Source organism: Lissotriton helveticus, chromosome 9, assembly GCF_964261635.1.
Source record: "Lissotriton helveticus chromosome 9, aLisHel1.1, whole genome shotgun sequence".
Classification (NCBI taxonomy): domain Eukaryota; kingdom Metazoa; phylum Chordata; class Amphibia; order Caudata; family Salamandridae; genus Lissotriton; species Lissotriton helveticus.
This window is the reverse complement of record NC_136070.1, coordinates 1,269,325,588-1,269,342,257: the sequence shown is the minus strand read 5'-3', so window position 1 is coordinate 1,269,342,257 and position 16,670 is coordinate 1,269,325,588. Positions and strand designations below refer to the sequence as shown.

The 16,670-nt window shown below is 45.7% G+C and overlaps 1 protein-coding gene across 1 annotated transcript in view; it reads right to left on the bottom strand.

The window, feature by feature from the left end:
* KLHDC8B (kelch domain containing 8B) overlaps positions 1-16,670 on the bottom strand; it is an 840,178-nt gene that overhangs the window by 145,351 nt on the left and 678,157 nt on the right. The window lies entirely within an intron of this gene.

Here is a 16,670-nt window from a genome sequence, read left to right as displayed (position 1 = left end):
CTGGAAACACGCCAAACTCAGCGCCCTTCTGAAGAAACCCACAGCTGACCCCACCGAACTCAAAAACTACCGCCCCATCTCGCTCCTCCCATTCCCTGCCAAAGTCATTGAGAAAGCCATTAACAATCAGCTCGCCACCTTCCTCGAAACCAACAAATCACTCGACTCCTCACAGTCTGGCTTCCGAGCCAAACACAGCACCGAGACCGCCCTCATCGCAGCAACAGACGACATTCGAACACTACTGGACAACGGAGACACAGTCGCCCTTATCCTCCGTGACCTCTCCGCAGCCTTCGACACAGTCTGCCATAGCACCCTGATACAACGCCTCAGAAACATCGGAATTCAAGGAAAAGCATTGGGCTGGATCATTTCGTTCCTCGCTGGAAGAACTCAGAGAGTCCGCCTCCCCCCTTTTAAGTCAGAGGCCACCGAAGTCATCTGCGGCGTCCCGCAAGGATCATCACTCAGCCCCACCCTCTTCAACGTCTACATGAGCCCCCTCGCAACCATCGCACGTCAACACAACCTCAACATCATTTCCTACGCTGATGACACTCAGCTGATCCTCTCACTCACCAAAGACCCAATCACCGCCAAAACCAGCCTACACGAAGGGATGAAAGAAGTAGCCGAGTGGATGAAGCACAGCCGTCTGAAACTGAACTCGGACAAAACGGAAGTCCTCATCTTAGGCTCATCCCCTTCCGCCTGGGACGACTCTTGGTGGCCAACGGCCCTAGGAAAAGCCCCCTTACCGACGGACCACGCACGGAACCTGGGCATCATCCTGGACTCCTCACTCTCGATGACCAGACAAGTCAACGCCGTCTCATCTTCATGCTTCAACATCCTACGCATGCTCAAAAAAACATTTCACTGGATCCCCACCGAAACAAGAAAAACGGTCACCCACGCACTGCTTACAAGCCGTCTGGACTACGGAAACACCCTCTACGCCGGTTCCACCGCGAAACTTCAGAAAAAACTCCAACGCATCCAAAATGCTTCAGCCAGACTCATACTAGACATCCCCCGCACAGACCACATTTCCGCTCACCTGAAAGACCTTCACTGGCTCCCCGTCTACAAGAGAATAACGTTCCGTCTCCTCACCCACGCACACAAAGCCCTATACGAACTTGGACCTGATTGTCTCAACACGCGCCTTTCCTTTTACACCCCCACCCGCCAGCTACGTTCGTCCAACCAAGCCCTCGCCGCGGTACCGCGCATCCACAAAGCCACCATGGGAGGAAGATCCTTCTCCTACTTAGCGGCCAAGACCTGGAATTCCCTTCCCATCCACCTCCGCCTTACTCAAAACCACCTAGCCTTCAGGAAACAACTTAAAACATGGATATTCGATAAATAACCCCCCACCCCCTTCCTCAAGCGCCTTGAGACCCTATGGGTATGTAGTGCGCTATATAAATTCTGACTTGACTTGACTTGAAGGGGGTGTCAATGGCTGATGATGCAGAAGGGGGTGTCACCGGCAGAAGGGGGTGTCAATGGCTGATGATGCAGAAGCGGGTGTCAATGGCTGATGATGTAGAAGGGGGTGTCACCGGCTGATGATGAATAAGGGGGTGTTACCGGCAGAAGGAGGTGTCAAGGGTTGATGAATGATGATACAGATGGGGGTGTCACCGGCAGAAGGGGGTGTCAATGGCTGATGATGCAGAAGGGAGTGTCACCAGCAGAAGCGGGTGTCAGTGTCTGATGATGTAGAAGGGGGTGCCACCAGCAGAAGGGGGTGTCACCGGCAGAAGCAGGTGTCAATGGCTGATTATGCAGAAGGGAGTGTCACCGGCAGAAGCGGGTGTCAATGGCTGATTATGCAGAAGGGAGTGTCACCGGCAGAAGCGGGTGTCAATGGCTGATTATGCAGAAGGGAGTGTCACCGGCAGAAGCGGGTGTCAATGGCTGATTATGCAGAAGGGAGTGTCACCGGCAGAAGAGGGTGTCAATGGCTGATTATGCAGAAGGGAGTGTCACCGGCAGAAGCGGGTGTCAGTGTCTGATGATGTAGAAGGGGGTGTCAGTGGCTGATGATGCAGAAGGGGTGTAACCGGCAGAAGCGGGTGTTAGTGTCTAATGAGGCATGCCAACATTTGGAAACACCTAAGAGGGAAAGTTTGAAAAACAAATCAGTGCAAATTTTGCATTGGACTCAAACGAGTTACAAGTGTGCAAGGTCACAGCTTGGGGGAGGGAGTTGGCGTGTTACACCCCCCCTCCTCAAAAAATGTAATTATGTTGTAAATAGTTGGGTACAATTGCTTTCAGTCGGTTAATGTGAAGTGCCTGTCGGATTTCACAGGGGATTTGACAGAAACCTGAAAAACACACTTGCTCTCTTCTTTGTTTTGAAGGCCTAAAAAATGTTGGTTAGTTTGAAAAATATTCAGTTTAAAGTAACCCTAACAATCCACCCTCCTCTCTTTCTGCTGCCCCTAAAGCCCCCCTCATGCCTTGCTTCTCATATAATGTATTTTAACAAGATGTCCCAGCGTGTTTGTTGGGAAATCTGAAGATCACCGCCCCTCATACCACACCAGTCATACTGACCAAGCCCCGCCCCTGTATGTGGGACAAGCCGTCTCCAGCCTACTTGAGAAGGTTCTTGGTGCATTGTTGAAGAGAGGCTATGTGCAGACCGACACATCCGGGGCTCCACCGAACTACATGCTTCCTTTAACAAAAAGTATAACCGAGTTCAAGCACTTTGCAGGTTCAAAACCAGCTGAACTCTAACTGCAGATCAACATCCCAAAGACAGACTTACCCCCTCAGGGCCAACTCAAAAGACCGTGGCAATTCAACCACAACAGACTGGTCCCTAAGAAACTCAACTGGTCTACGGAGGTTCGCCCCATCTGCCTCCCCTACAAGGCAAGGCGCCAGAGCTCCCCCAAGTACGCTGCATGCAACGCACCATCTTGGTTGGGCAGCGCTTGCACAGGATTGAAGTAAACCTCCCTCTGGAAGCCCCTCCCTTCAGAAAGATGCTGACCCCATCCTGCTACTTCTTTGGAATTGCTCCAGAAGTCGCACATCTTAGTCTTACGCTTGCAATTTGGCTAGATTGTTGCATTTGTGATCATTCTTAAAACCTTAGTAGTAATATCCATGGGTATGTGGAGAATCATACATTTTTGGTAGATATTCTGCACAGCAGACAATGCCCAGCAGCATGCATGGTCAAAAAGTCTCAATTTTCTTTTAACTTTTTAAATCCATGAGGGGCTGTTTTTCTAGTACAGAAAATCCTTCCCCAGGATTATTGAAATATGAAGGTGTCTTGCTTCCTTTCCCACCCTAGAAAGGCACACCCCCTGCCTTATATGAGAACAAATGACTTGTCAGTGTGTTTTCACAGTGGCACACCACCTCAATAATGTTTTGTAATGTCCAGAAAAGTACATATTTCATCACATTTTGTATGGTCACCAAGGGCCCTCCCCTCCACTGCAATGCCCATAAGCCTTGGCAGTCTGTTATGGTATATGACAGTATTGGAATTTACATGTCAAACTAATTTCATTAATTTAACATTAATTCCTGCTGGGTGTTACTTTAATTCCCTTTTTGCATTGTTGTCTAAAGGAGTGTGTTGCAGTACCAGTGGTCTGTCATGCACAGTGCTTGACTTACTCCAAAGCTGGTTTGGAGTACATTTCCACCAGTTTTGACACTTTTAAGGCTTAAGGCTGTGCTAACTTTAGAGGTTTCATTTGTGAGTTGCAGTGCCCTTACTATTTTTAGGCGTATAATTTGTATTTACAGATCCCTCCGGCAGAAGGGGGTGTCACTGGCAGAAGGAGGTGTCAATGACTGATGATGCAGAAGGGGGTGTCACCGGCAGAAGAGGGTGTCACCGAACTGAAGCCCCCCACCACCACCCTTTGCGCCTGGAACCCGATCAGCACCGAAGACACCATCCGCCTGATGAACTCCATTCACTCCGGATCACCAACCGACCCATGCCCCCACCACATCTTCAACAAGGCCGACTCCATTATCGCACCCCATCTCCAGGATATCATCAACTGCTCCCTCAACACCGCTACCTTCCCGGAAAGCTGGAAACATGCCGAACTCAGTGCCCTCTTGAAGAAACCTACAGCAGACCCCACTGAACTTAAGAACTACCGCCCCATCTCGCTCCTCCCATTTCCTGCCAAAGTCATAGAGAAGACCGTCAACAGTCAGCTCGCCGCCTTCCTCGAGTCTAACGGTTCCCTCGACCCCTCACAGTCCGGCTTCCGAGCCAAACACAGCACCGAAACCGCCCTCATCGCAGCCACAGACGACATCCGAACACTACTCGACAACGGGGAAACAGCTGCCCTCATCCTCCTGGACCTCTCCGCAGCGTTTGATACGGTCTGTCACAGCACCCTTGTACAACGCCTCAGTAACGTTGGGATACAAGGAAAAGCATTGGATTGGATCATCTCGTTCCTCGCCGGAAGAATCCAGAGAGTTCGCCTCCCCCTTTCAGATCAGAGGCCACTGAAGTCATCTGCGGCGTACCACAAGGATCATCTCTCAGCCCCACCCTCTTCAACGTCTACATGAGCCCCCTCGCATCCATCGCACGCCAGCACAACCTCAACATCATCTCCTACGCCGACGACACCCAGCTGATCCTCTCCCTCACCAAAGACCCAAACACCGCCAAAACCAACCTACACGAAGGGATGAAAGACGTAGCCGAGTGGATGAAGAACAGCCGCTTAAAACTGAATTCAGACAAGACGGAAGTCCTAATCCTAGGATCATCCCCCTCTGCATGGGACGACTCATGGTGGCCACCGGCCCTGGGCAGCGCACCCAAACCAACAGACCATGCCCGCAACCTGGGATTCATTCTAGACTCCTCCCTCTCGATGACCAGACAAGTCAACGCCATCTCATCATCATGCTTTAACATCTTACGCATGCTCCGAAAGATCTTCCGAGGGATCCCCATCGAAACAAGAAAGACGGTCACCCAAGCACTTGTCACAAGCCAACTGGACTACGGAAACACCCTCTACGCCGGAACCACAGCCAAATTACAGAAAAAACTCCAACGTATTCAGAACGCCTCCGCCCGACTCATCCTAGACATACCCCGCCACAATCACATATCCGGTCACCTCGGAGACCTTCATTGGCTCCCCGTCAACAAGAGAATAACGTTCCGTCTCCTCACCCACGCACACAAAGCCCTATACGACCTAGGACCTAGATACCTCAACACGCGCCTGACCTTTTACACCCCCACCCGCCAACTACGATCGTCCAATCAAGCCCTCGCCACAATTCCACGCATCCGAAGAGCCACCATGGGAGGAAGATCATTCTCCTACTTAGCGGCCAAAACCTGGAATTCTCTCCCCACCCACCTCCGCCTTACACAGAACCACCTCTCCTTCAGAAAACAACTAAAAACTTGGCTATTTGATAAGTAGCGAACCCCCCCCCCCTCAAGCGCCTTGAGACCCTCTGGGTGAGTAGTGCGCTATACAAATTTTGACTTGACTTGACTTGGTGTCCCCGGCAGAAGGGGGTGTCAGTGTCTAATGAGGCATGCCAACATTTGGAAACAACTAGGAGGGAAAGTTTGAAAAACATATCAGTGCAAATTTTGCATTGGACTCAAACGAGTTACAAGTGTGCAAGGTCACAGCTTGGGGGAGAGAGTTGGTGTGTTACACCACCCCTCCCCAAATTTTTTTAATTATGTTGTAAATAATTGGGTACAATTGCTTTCAGTCAGTTATTGTGATGTGCCTGTCGGATTTCACATGGGAAACCTGAAAAATACACTCTCTCTCTTCTATGTTTTGAAGACCTAAAAAATGTTGATTAGTTTGATAAATATTCTATTTGAAGTAATCCTAACAATCCACCCTCCTTTCTTTTCGCAGCCCCTTTAGCCCCCCTCATGTGCTGCTTCTCATATAATGTATTTTAACAAGATGTCCCAGCGAGATTGTTGGGAAATCTGAAGATCACACCCCCCAATACCCCCCAGTCAAACTCCTCTTTAAATTTCTGCTAACCCCATGTATATTTATGTAATTATTACACATCTTCCCACTACTCACCCTAGCCTGCCCACACTTAAAAGTAGTATACCTATGAGTACAGAGATCTCTGCCGCTGTGGAGGAGAGGTGAAGGCAGAGGTCTCCAGCCGCAGGTTTGTAAAATGCACTTTGTAGCACATGAGAAGTACCTCTATAGCACTATTATTGATGGCTAATTCTACCTGCAGATTCCACACCTGTAGAACTTCTCCCAGCCATCTGATGGGTTCTGGAAAACTTCAATGTACTCAAGATACCAGTAGGGAGTGCTTGCTACCTCTTCACTATACGACTTTGCAACCTACGATGTCTTGGATGGCACCAATTCCGCCAGAACCGATGCCACTGGTGCCGGTCTCTGAAGTCCCGCAACAAGCCAGATGACGAAGGGAGACACAATGACTTATAGAAATGGGGTAATACAGGAACAGGCTCCATAATTTGTTTAATTGATTCTAATCCCCTGGAACTATACCCTTGTGGGAACACTGGTGGTGATGGAGGGTGGTGAAGGAGAACTATCTTCTGCGAGTGGCTTGAACACCCTCCCCGGAATTAGCTAAGGATTTCTTGACTGGACCACCAATGCCTGAAGTTACGTCTGTCAATAAAATAATGCAAAAGGCTGCAGAGGAGTTGGATCCAAAATCACCAATGACGTACATTAAAACTAATGTCCTTACAGAAGTTCTCTTGCCATACGTACCAACTGTGGAACTTCTACTTTCCTTCAATTATGTCAACCTGTGGTGCAGTAAGGGAAAAACAGTCTTCTGCCCTGCTGGTAAATAGAGTGGGGGCACGCCGCTATGGCCCCACTCTGGGTGACCCACCCTTTCTCTCAACCCACTCTCCACCTGAGAGTTTGGTTGTACAACCCTCTTGCTCATCTGGTCCATCAGGGGTGCCCTTCCCTACAATTTCTTCTGAAAGAGAAACAAAAGGCTGGAAGTCTCGCAGGATGAAGGTCTTTTCAGTGGAGAGTTTGGCCCTGAAATCCATCAATGCCAACTGCCTCCTCACAAGGCACTCCCATGCCTTATGGGATATGGCACAACTTGTGATGCCTCATGTACCGGAGGACATGAAAGCTTGTTTGCAGGAAGTTGTTCAAGATGGCTAGAACGCCTCCCGTCACATTATCGAACATGGTCTGGACACAGCAGATTCTGTGGCCTGGGCGATATACATTTCCAACTCCATTCATAGCCGGGGTTTTCAAATTGACGGGCGGGCCCCTGTAGGGGGCCTCAAGTGATCCAGGGGGGCACCAGGCTCTGGCCAATAGAAGCATTATGCTGATAACAGTGCTTTGTTTTCACCTGCAAAAAATGGCTGCAGGAAAAGGCTCTGTAATGGGCCATCACTAACATCTTTTGTCATGTACATCCTAGCTGGGAGAAGGTGCCAAAAGGGAAGGGACTCAAAATATTCTTCAAAACCCCTCCCCCACTTCTAATAATCACATTGTGGATACTTTTACATGTTAGTAAGGCCTGTCTGACCACAATAGTATGTTTGGCAATCATGTATTTGATTGCATTTTTAAACGGTAGCAGAAGTAAACTGCGATGTTTAAATAAGCGTAGGCATGTTGAAACATTGCTAATTTAATAGAATAATTGTGAAAAATTCTGAGGTGGTTCCAGTGATTTTTTTCCACTGGAGGGAGGGGAAGGGGGCGATGTGGCATTAAAAAGTTTGAAGACCACTGATTCAGAGTCATACTTTTTGGCTCCGAACTTCTAACTTTTGTTGGACATTCAAGCCAATCTGATGGATTTGCCCTTCGATGGGGTGCAGTTGTCTGGCAATAAAGCCGTTTCAGCACTGGAGTGGTACGGCATCAACAAGGCTACTGTCCTTTCCATGGGACCAGAGCTCCCTCCCCCCTCAAGAGATTATGGCCGGTTGCATAGTTTTTGTGGCTTCTCGAGGGGTTCTCATTTCACCAGTGACATCAATATCAACCGCTGAAACTACAATAGCCAAAGCCACTGGTTAGATAATACCGTGGCACAGCCAGAGGGAAGGGCCAGGGAACCATCCAACAACCCTCCTCCGCCTCCTCCTTCCTGCGCCACCAGAAAAACAGACCGGGGGCCCGATTCACAGAATGAACTTAAGACTCAATCCTACATTTACCACTATTTTGGTATTCACAGAATGCACTTACTACTTTTGGTATTCACAGAATGAACTTACTACTTTTGGTATTCACAGAAGTTAGGATTTTGTCCTAAGTTTGTCTTAAGAAAAACTTAAGACAGACTTAAGACAAACTTAAGACAGACTTAAGACAGACTTAACACAAACTTAAGACAGACTTAAGACAGACTTAAGTTAGGATTTTTACTTAAGTCTGTCTTAAGTCTGTCTTAAGTTTGTCTTAAGTCTGTCTTAAGTCTGTCTTAAGTCTGTCTTAAGTCTGTCTTAAATGTGTCTTAAGACAAACTTAAGACAAAATCCTAACTTCTGTGAATACCAAAAGTAGTAAGTGCATTCTGTGAATACCAAAATAGTAGTAAGTTTAGGATTGAGTCTTAAGTTCATTCTGTGAATCGGACCCTTAGTTTTCTCTACTAATACCACATGCAGCCTGTGGGAGAGCCGGAGCCCTGTTTACTCCGGCCCTGGAAGGCCATCACTTTGAACCTCTTGGTCCTCCATATTATAGAAAGGGGTTACACCCGTCCCTTCCTTCAGGCTCCACCTGTGCCTGTGCCTCATTACTCTGCATAATCAGCCATTTTGTGCCTCATAATTTGGTCGAACCTTGCCGCATAATCTGGCCCTTTCTTGCCACATAATTCCAGTGGCCAGGTATAGGAGTGTTGAACAGAAGCTCACCGCCATAATGATCTGACCCATACTGCTCTTCCCCTCCAGACCACCTAGCTGTATTACAAAGGAGTAGTGGAGTTAGTGCCAAAACGTGAAAAAGGCCAGGTTTGTTACACATTCCTGGACCTCAGAGAACTGAACTTCTTCCTCCAAAAGGAAAAGTTAATGATGCTGACCTTAGCTCACGTGTTACTGGAGTTGGAGTTCAGAGACTGGATAGTGTCACTCTACAATCAGGATGCGCACTTCCACATCCCTGTACAGCATTCACACCCGAAGAACTTGTGATTTGTAGTTGCTGTACACGCTACTAATTTGTAGTACAACCCTTTGGCTTAACGACCATGCCTCAAGTCTTCACGGTGGTGATGGCGGTGGTGTTGGCCCATCTCAGAAAGTTGGGTAATCTACCATCCTCATCTTCCCCTTCCTGGACGACTTGCTGGATCACTAGAGGTGTATTGCGCCCTCTGCTGTCGACGGAGTCCATGCTGTTCAACCTAGGCTTTTCCATATATAAGCTCAGATCTCACCTGTGGCCCCTCCCAATGACTAAAGTTTTCAGGGTCAAGACTGGACACCACCCTGCTTGCTTGCCACCTTCCCTCTGCCCCCCAGGATATCCAACACCAACGAGATTATTTCAGCTTTCCAGCAAGGCGTGCAAGTCCAATCCTGAAGGTCCTCATATTCCTTGGTCTGCTGGCTTCCTGCATTCTCTTAGTGACACTCACATGTTGGCCCTCCAGTGGTGCCTCTGCAGGCAGTGGCTACAGTACAGAGGAGACCTGGTAGGCCGCATTGTAATCTCCCTGAGGATTGTTGTGGAGGTGGTTTGGTAGGCAAACCTAACGTCTGGGATGGCGTTCACTCCCTCTTCGACTGTGACTATGGTAGTGACCAATGCTTCCACCTTATAGTAGGGAAACCATCATGGGGATATGGGGATCTGAGGCCTCTGGTCTCTGGAAGAACAAGTTGTTCACATCACTCTGTTGGATCTGTGGTTGTTTCAGCTGTGCTCTAGACCTCCCTTCCTTCCAGCCTAGATTGGTCCGTCCAGATCTTGATGGACAATATGACTGCGAAGTGCTATATCAACAAGAAAAGGGGTGTATGGGCGCACCTCTTTTGCCTGAAAGCTTTGGGACTTGGGAACACAGCCAAGGGATCTGGCTCACTGCCAGTCACCTAATGGGGTCTCTGAAAGTCAGATTTGACAGCCTGATCTGGCGTTACCGTGCCAACAACGAATGTCGTCTTCTACCAGAGGTTGTTCAAGACATCTTCGCCCAGCGGGGCACTCCTCAAGTGGACTTCACGTCCTCAGAAAATGCTCAATGCCAGCAGTTCTGCACCCTCCAATATCCAATGAGGGGAGCCTTGGGGGCGTTTCAGTTGAGGTGGAACTTTCAGGTGCATTACGCGTTCCCCCCGTAGCCTTGATTCCTCTGGTTCTGAGGAAGATCTACCAAGACCGGGTCCAAGTAATTCTCCTTGCACCAGACGGGCCAAGAACTGTGTGGTATGCGGACCTTCTGTGCATCTCCGCATATCCCCGGCTGAGACTTCCATTCAGGCCAAACCTTCTCTCCCAACCAAGGGGATGGTTCTCCACCCCATTCATGGAGGCCTCCATCTACATGCTTGGAGATTGCGAGGGGACATCGGAGTTCCTTTCAGCTGCCACCGGAGGGGGGAGACGATGCCATCTTGTCACCGGTTTACCCACAGCTAAATCTGTTTACTCTGGCAGACCGACTTTGTTGCATGGTGTGTGCCATTCCCACACAAGGACTTGCCTTAACCACGCAATACGTGGTTAAGGCATATGCGTGGTCTAGATGCTAGGGTGGGCGGTCCCATGAATAGGAAGGATCGGGAGAAGATGCTATGAGGTAAATTGGGCTGGGTTTTGAGGGGAGTTGGGGTAGTTTTTAAGGGCTGTGGGTAGTTTTTAGGGCCCCGGGTTAATGGGTCGGGTTGTTTTCATGGCTAGGGGGGGTCAGGGTAGTTTTTAGGGCTAAGGGTGGTCGGGTCATTTGTAGGGCTCAAGGTGGGGTTGGGGTGCTTTTTAGGGCTTGAGGGGGAGTCGGGTAGTTGTTAGGGCTTGTTGGAGTCATTTTTAGTGCTCATGGTTAGAGGGTCGAGTAATTTTTAGGACTCTGGGTGGTCGGGTTTGTTTTTAGGGCTCAGGGTGGGGTTGGAGTGCTTTTCAGGGCTCGATGGGGGGTTGGGGTACTTGTTAGTGGTTGGGGGGTCAGGCTAGTTTATAGGGCTCAGGGGTTCGAAGATCTTATTAGGGCTCAGGGTGCATCCGTTTTTTTTAGGGCTTGGAGGGGTCGGGGTACTTTTAGGGCCCAGGGGGGGTCGGGTAGTTGTTATGGTTAAGAGAGGGTTGCTTAGGGTGGGATCTTCACCACACAGCCCTAAAACAATCATACCTTTACCACGAAATGCGTGGTAACAGCATGCGTGTTAAAGGAATGAGTGATTCAGACACATTCGCAGTTTAGGCAGCGTGATAGAGGCACACATGTTTAGCCATGTAACTGGGTGGCAACTGAATTCTAGATAAGTTTTCCAATAGAAGATGGGAGGTGGGTTATGTGACAGAGGTTGGTAAGCTCAGTTGTTTGAAGTGTAGGTTTTTCTCAGCGGGGGAGGGGGGTCTGCCTGGTCTTCAGGTTGTCCTGGAAGGAGCCTTGGGTTAGCGAGGCGTTGACAATGTGAGGAAGGGATGTGAGAGCTCCTCCTTGTAGGGACTAGAAGACAGTACTCCTCTTCGCCCCTATACACACCTCATTAAGGTGCATATTATCAACAGATGGCGATGAATATCGCAAAGCGCGCATAGCGTGTTTCCATTCATCACCGGCTATCGCTGGATGTTATCGCCCGGTTAGCGCGATATTAACAACGCTAATCTCCGAGGCGATAATTAATCCAGTGATAGCGGCGAAATGCGGGTTTATCGCTGGAAATCCAGTGATAACACTGCAGCGATAGGGAATTCCTTGTTGATAGGCCATGGTGGACTTAGCCTGACGATCCACCTCCCTTTATACATATAGCTAAGTCTGACATTTAGCAGATGTTAGCTTCCGGCGATAACCGCGGTTAGCGCAGCTTTTAATATCGCTATGGGTGTCCTGGGCTGGCTTGTTAATACCGCGAAGTACAGTTAGCGATCTTTTTCGTGTTGTTTTGTAAAGGAACGCCTACCTTGCATCTGATTAGCGATGCGAGGCATGGGGAAAACGGCTGTTAACATGCTCTAATGCATGTTAGCGCGGCCTTGTTAATAGGGCGATAATATTATCTCCGCTTTTTTGGCTACTAAAGCCAAAAAAGCGGAGATATAGCCCTTGATAATATGCTCCATAATGTTTTAAGGTGAAATACAAACAGTTCAGAACTAAAAAAGAGCAAAGCCACCAACCAGTTTAGAAATGAGACAGACCCATTCAGAAATTCGGCCTGTTGAGAAAAATGTCAGTAGAAAAAAAATCTCTTCGACATTGTGAACCAAGAGAAGGGATTTTCGTGAAGCTGTAAGAGGTAATTACTTTTCTGCTCAATCTAGCAGTAATTTCCTCCGAAACTACAATAAATCCCATTTAGTTTTGCTTTTGTGAATGTGTGCGTTGTTTATTTTAATTTCAGATGTACTTAGCATATTAATACTTTCATATCCCTAAAAGGCAGCATCTGCTATGCCTCTTTACACAGCTCAGTAATGTGTTATCTTCCAGGCCCCCAGGAAAAGCTGCATCACAATGACAAATGGTGTCTGAGGGGAAATGTGTTATCTCCCCTCATTGAAAAAATGTAAACTCAATGAAAGTTTCAAGCAAAAACTGGTGAAAGTTAAATACAATCAGCTGCAAAACCACTGCTTTCCCTCTAGAAAAAATAAGCCATATGCATTAAGGGCCTCCATTGACAGACAAGGAACACAACAAAAACACAGCATATGTGAGAACAAGTGTTAGGATAGTATTTACTTTTTTGGGGAAAGATCCCTATGGGGGTTTGCTTCTGTTCAACACTCCTATACCCTGGCCACTAGAATTATGTAGCAAGAAAGGGCCAGAATATGCGGCAAGGTTGGCCAAATTATGCGCCACAAAAAGGCTAATTATGCAGAGTATTGCGGCACATTTCGTGATAGTACCACTTTAACATTTTGTCATTTTTACACTTGTTAACTCTGGACATAGGATATACCTCTTTAGTAGCAGTTTGATACTCAAATGTATCAATAAGCAAGAGAAAGATGAGTCAACCTCCTGTGAAAAGGGCCTTCAACCACGTGACAACACCTACTACTGCGTTTTTTGCAACTTTTGAACCGTTTGAGTTAGAAACTAATTTTTTTGTTCAAATCTGCAGACTATGCAGCTGATGATGAAATAGGTGGCAAATCTATAACTACGCGGAAAAATGCCACTTTTGCAAAATCACACAGTTCCAGTGGCCCTGCCTATACCTGAATGGGACTGCTCTATGTTCACCATCAATTTTGGCTATACAAATTAGGTATCTATGGGGCACTTGCATCAAGCCCGTATTTTGCGATTCCCAAGTAGCAAATTTTACTGATTCACTATTTGAGAATAGCAAAATGCAATGCATGTAGGAATTGCCAAAAAAATGGGATTCCTGAATATTACCTAATAGCGATTCAGAAATGGCGAATCACTTTTAGGTAATGTGACTCCATTCATTTCTATTGGCCCACAGGCCGCATTCGCTAATTGCGATTACCAAATTGGTAATCGCAAAGTGTATGCAAGTCCAAGAGTGCCCGGGGGCTTAATCCTACACCCTGAAGCACCCCACAAAAAAAGGTAAGTGTGCACATGTAAAAGCACACACGTGCGCTAAGGGCACTTTGAAAACAGCATTTTCCAAAGCATGCACATTTTACCATCAACTTGAGTGCATGGTAATTAGCGTTTCCTAAATGCTCAGTTCGCATTTAGCAAAGGCTACAGGCATCGGCATTATTAAATTGCAAATTATGATTCGCTAAATGCATTCGCAATTTAGGTAATGGCAGAAAATTGCAATTACCTGAATTGCGAATGTCAAAACCTACCTGCATAGGAAAAGGCCTGTTCCCATTCACAAATGGACCGATTCTGCAAATTGGCCCGTTTGCGAACAGGAAAAGGCGTGATGCATGTGCCCCAAAGCCTGTTGCAGTCACAAAGTCTTCAATCAGCAAAATCACAGATATCCATTTGCGAAGGGGAGCTGATCCCGAGGGCTGTCAGCATGGCTGGAGCAGGCTCTGAGTGGCTCCATAAATCTGGAGTAGGCAACACACACTATTCTGCAGGATATTCCTTCGCATTAATACACTTTATACTATTCTGAAGGGTGCTCTTTCACATGAATGCTCTTTATACTATTCTGCAGGTTGGTCTTACGTACTAATTCTCTTTATACTGTTCTGAAGGGTGCTATTTTGCATTATTACTCTTTATACTATTCTGAAGGGTGCTCTTTTGCATTATTACTCTTTATACTATTCTGAAGGGTGCTCTTTCGTACGAATACTCTTTATACTGTTCTGAAGGGTGCCATTTTGCATTATTACTCTTTATACTATTCTGAAGGGTGCTCTTTCGCATGAATATTTTTAATACTATTCTGAAGGGTGTTCTTTCGCATGAATACTCTTTATATTATTCTGAAGGGTGTTCTTTTGCATGAATACTCTTTATACTATTCTGAAGGATGCTCTTTTGCATAAATACTCTTTATATTATTCTGAAGGGTGTTCTTTTGCATGAATATTCTTTATACTATTCTGAAGGATGCTCTTTTGCATTAATACTCTTTATACTATTCTGAAGTGTGTTCTTTCGCATGAACACTCTTTATACTATTCTGAAGTGCGTTCTTTCGCATGAACACTCTTTATACTATTCTGAAGGGTGTTCTTTCGCATGAACACTCTTTATACCTATTCTGAATGGTGTTCTTTCATGCTAATAACCTTTATAGTGTTCTGAAAGGTGTTTTTACGTAATAAAACTTTTATACTGTCCTGCAGGTTGTTGTTTCACATGTATACTCGTTATACTATTCTGCAGGGTGTTCTTTCACATTAATACTCTTTATACTATTCTGAAGGGTATTCTTTCACATGAATACTCTACACTATACTGCAGGTTGTTCTTTGCATCAATACTCTTTATACGATTCTGTAGGGTGTTATTTCACATGAATACTCTTTATACTATTCTGCAGGGTATTCTTTCACATTAATACTCTTCATACTATTCTGCAGGGTATTCGTTCACATTAATACTCTTTATACTATTCTGCAGGGTGCTCTTTCACGTGAATACTCTTTATACTATTCTGCAGGGTGTTCTTTCACATCAATACTCTTTATATTTATACTATTCTGAAGGGTGTTCGTTCACATGAATACTCTACACTATACTGCAGGTTGTTCTTTGCATCAATACTCTTTATACGATTCTGTAGGGTGTTCTTTCACATTAATACTCTTTATACTATTCTGCAGGGTGTTCTTTCACATTAATACTCTTTATACTATTCTGCACGGTGCTCTTTCACATTAATACTCTTTATACTATTATGCAGGTGGTTCTTTCACATAAATAATCTTTATTCTATGCTGCAGTTTATTCTTTCACATTAATACTCCATATACCTATTCTGCAGGGTGTTCTTTCATATTATTAGTCTTTGCATTATTCTGCAGGGTGTTCTTTCACATTAATAGTCTTGAAAGTTATTTTTCAGGGTGTTCTATCATATTAATAACCTTTAAACCTATTCTGCTAGATGTTCTGTTGCATGAATACTCTTTATACCATGCTGCAGGTTGTTCTTTCATATTAATTCTCTTTGTACTATTCTGAAGAGGGTGCTTTTGCATGAATACTCTTTATACTATTCTGCAGGATGGTATTTTGCATGAATTTTCTTTATACTATTCTGCAGGGTGTTCTTACGCATGAATACTCTTTATACTGTTCTGAAGGGTGTGCTTTTGCATTAATACTCTTTTTACTATGCAGCAGGTTGTTCTTTCGCTTTAATACTCTATACTATTCTGCAGGTTGTTCTTACGCATTAATACTCTTTATACTATTATGCAGGTGGTTCTTTCACATAAATAATCTTTATTCTATTCTGCAGTTCATTCTTTCACATTAATACTCCATATACCTATTCTGCAGGGTGTTCTTTCATTTTATTAGTCTTTGCATTATTCTGCAGGGTGTTCTTTCACATTAATAGTCTTGAAAGTTATTTTTCAGGGTGTTCTATCATATTAATAACCTTTAAACCTATTCTGCTAGATGTTCTGTTGCATGAATACTCTTTATACTATGCTGCAGGTTGTTCTTTCATATTAATTCTCTTTGTACTATTCTGAAGAGGGTGCTTTTGCATGAATACTCTTTATACTATTCTGCAGGATGTTATTTTGCATGAATTTTCTTTATACTATTCTGCAGGGCGTTCTTACGCATTAATACTCTGTATACTATTCTGAAGGGTGTGCTTTTGCATTAATACTCTTTTTACTATGCTGCAGGTTGTTCTTTCGCTTTAATACTCTATACTATTATGAAGTGTGTTCTCTCACATTAATACTCTTTATACTGAAGGTTTTTCTTTTGCTTGAATACTCTTTATATTATTCTGAAGGGTGTTCTTTCACATGAATACTCTTTATATTATT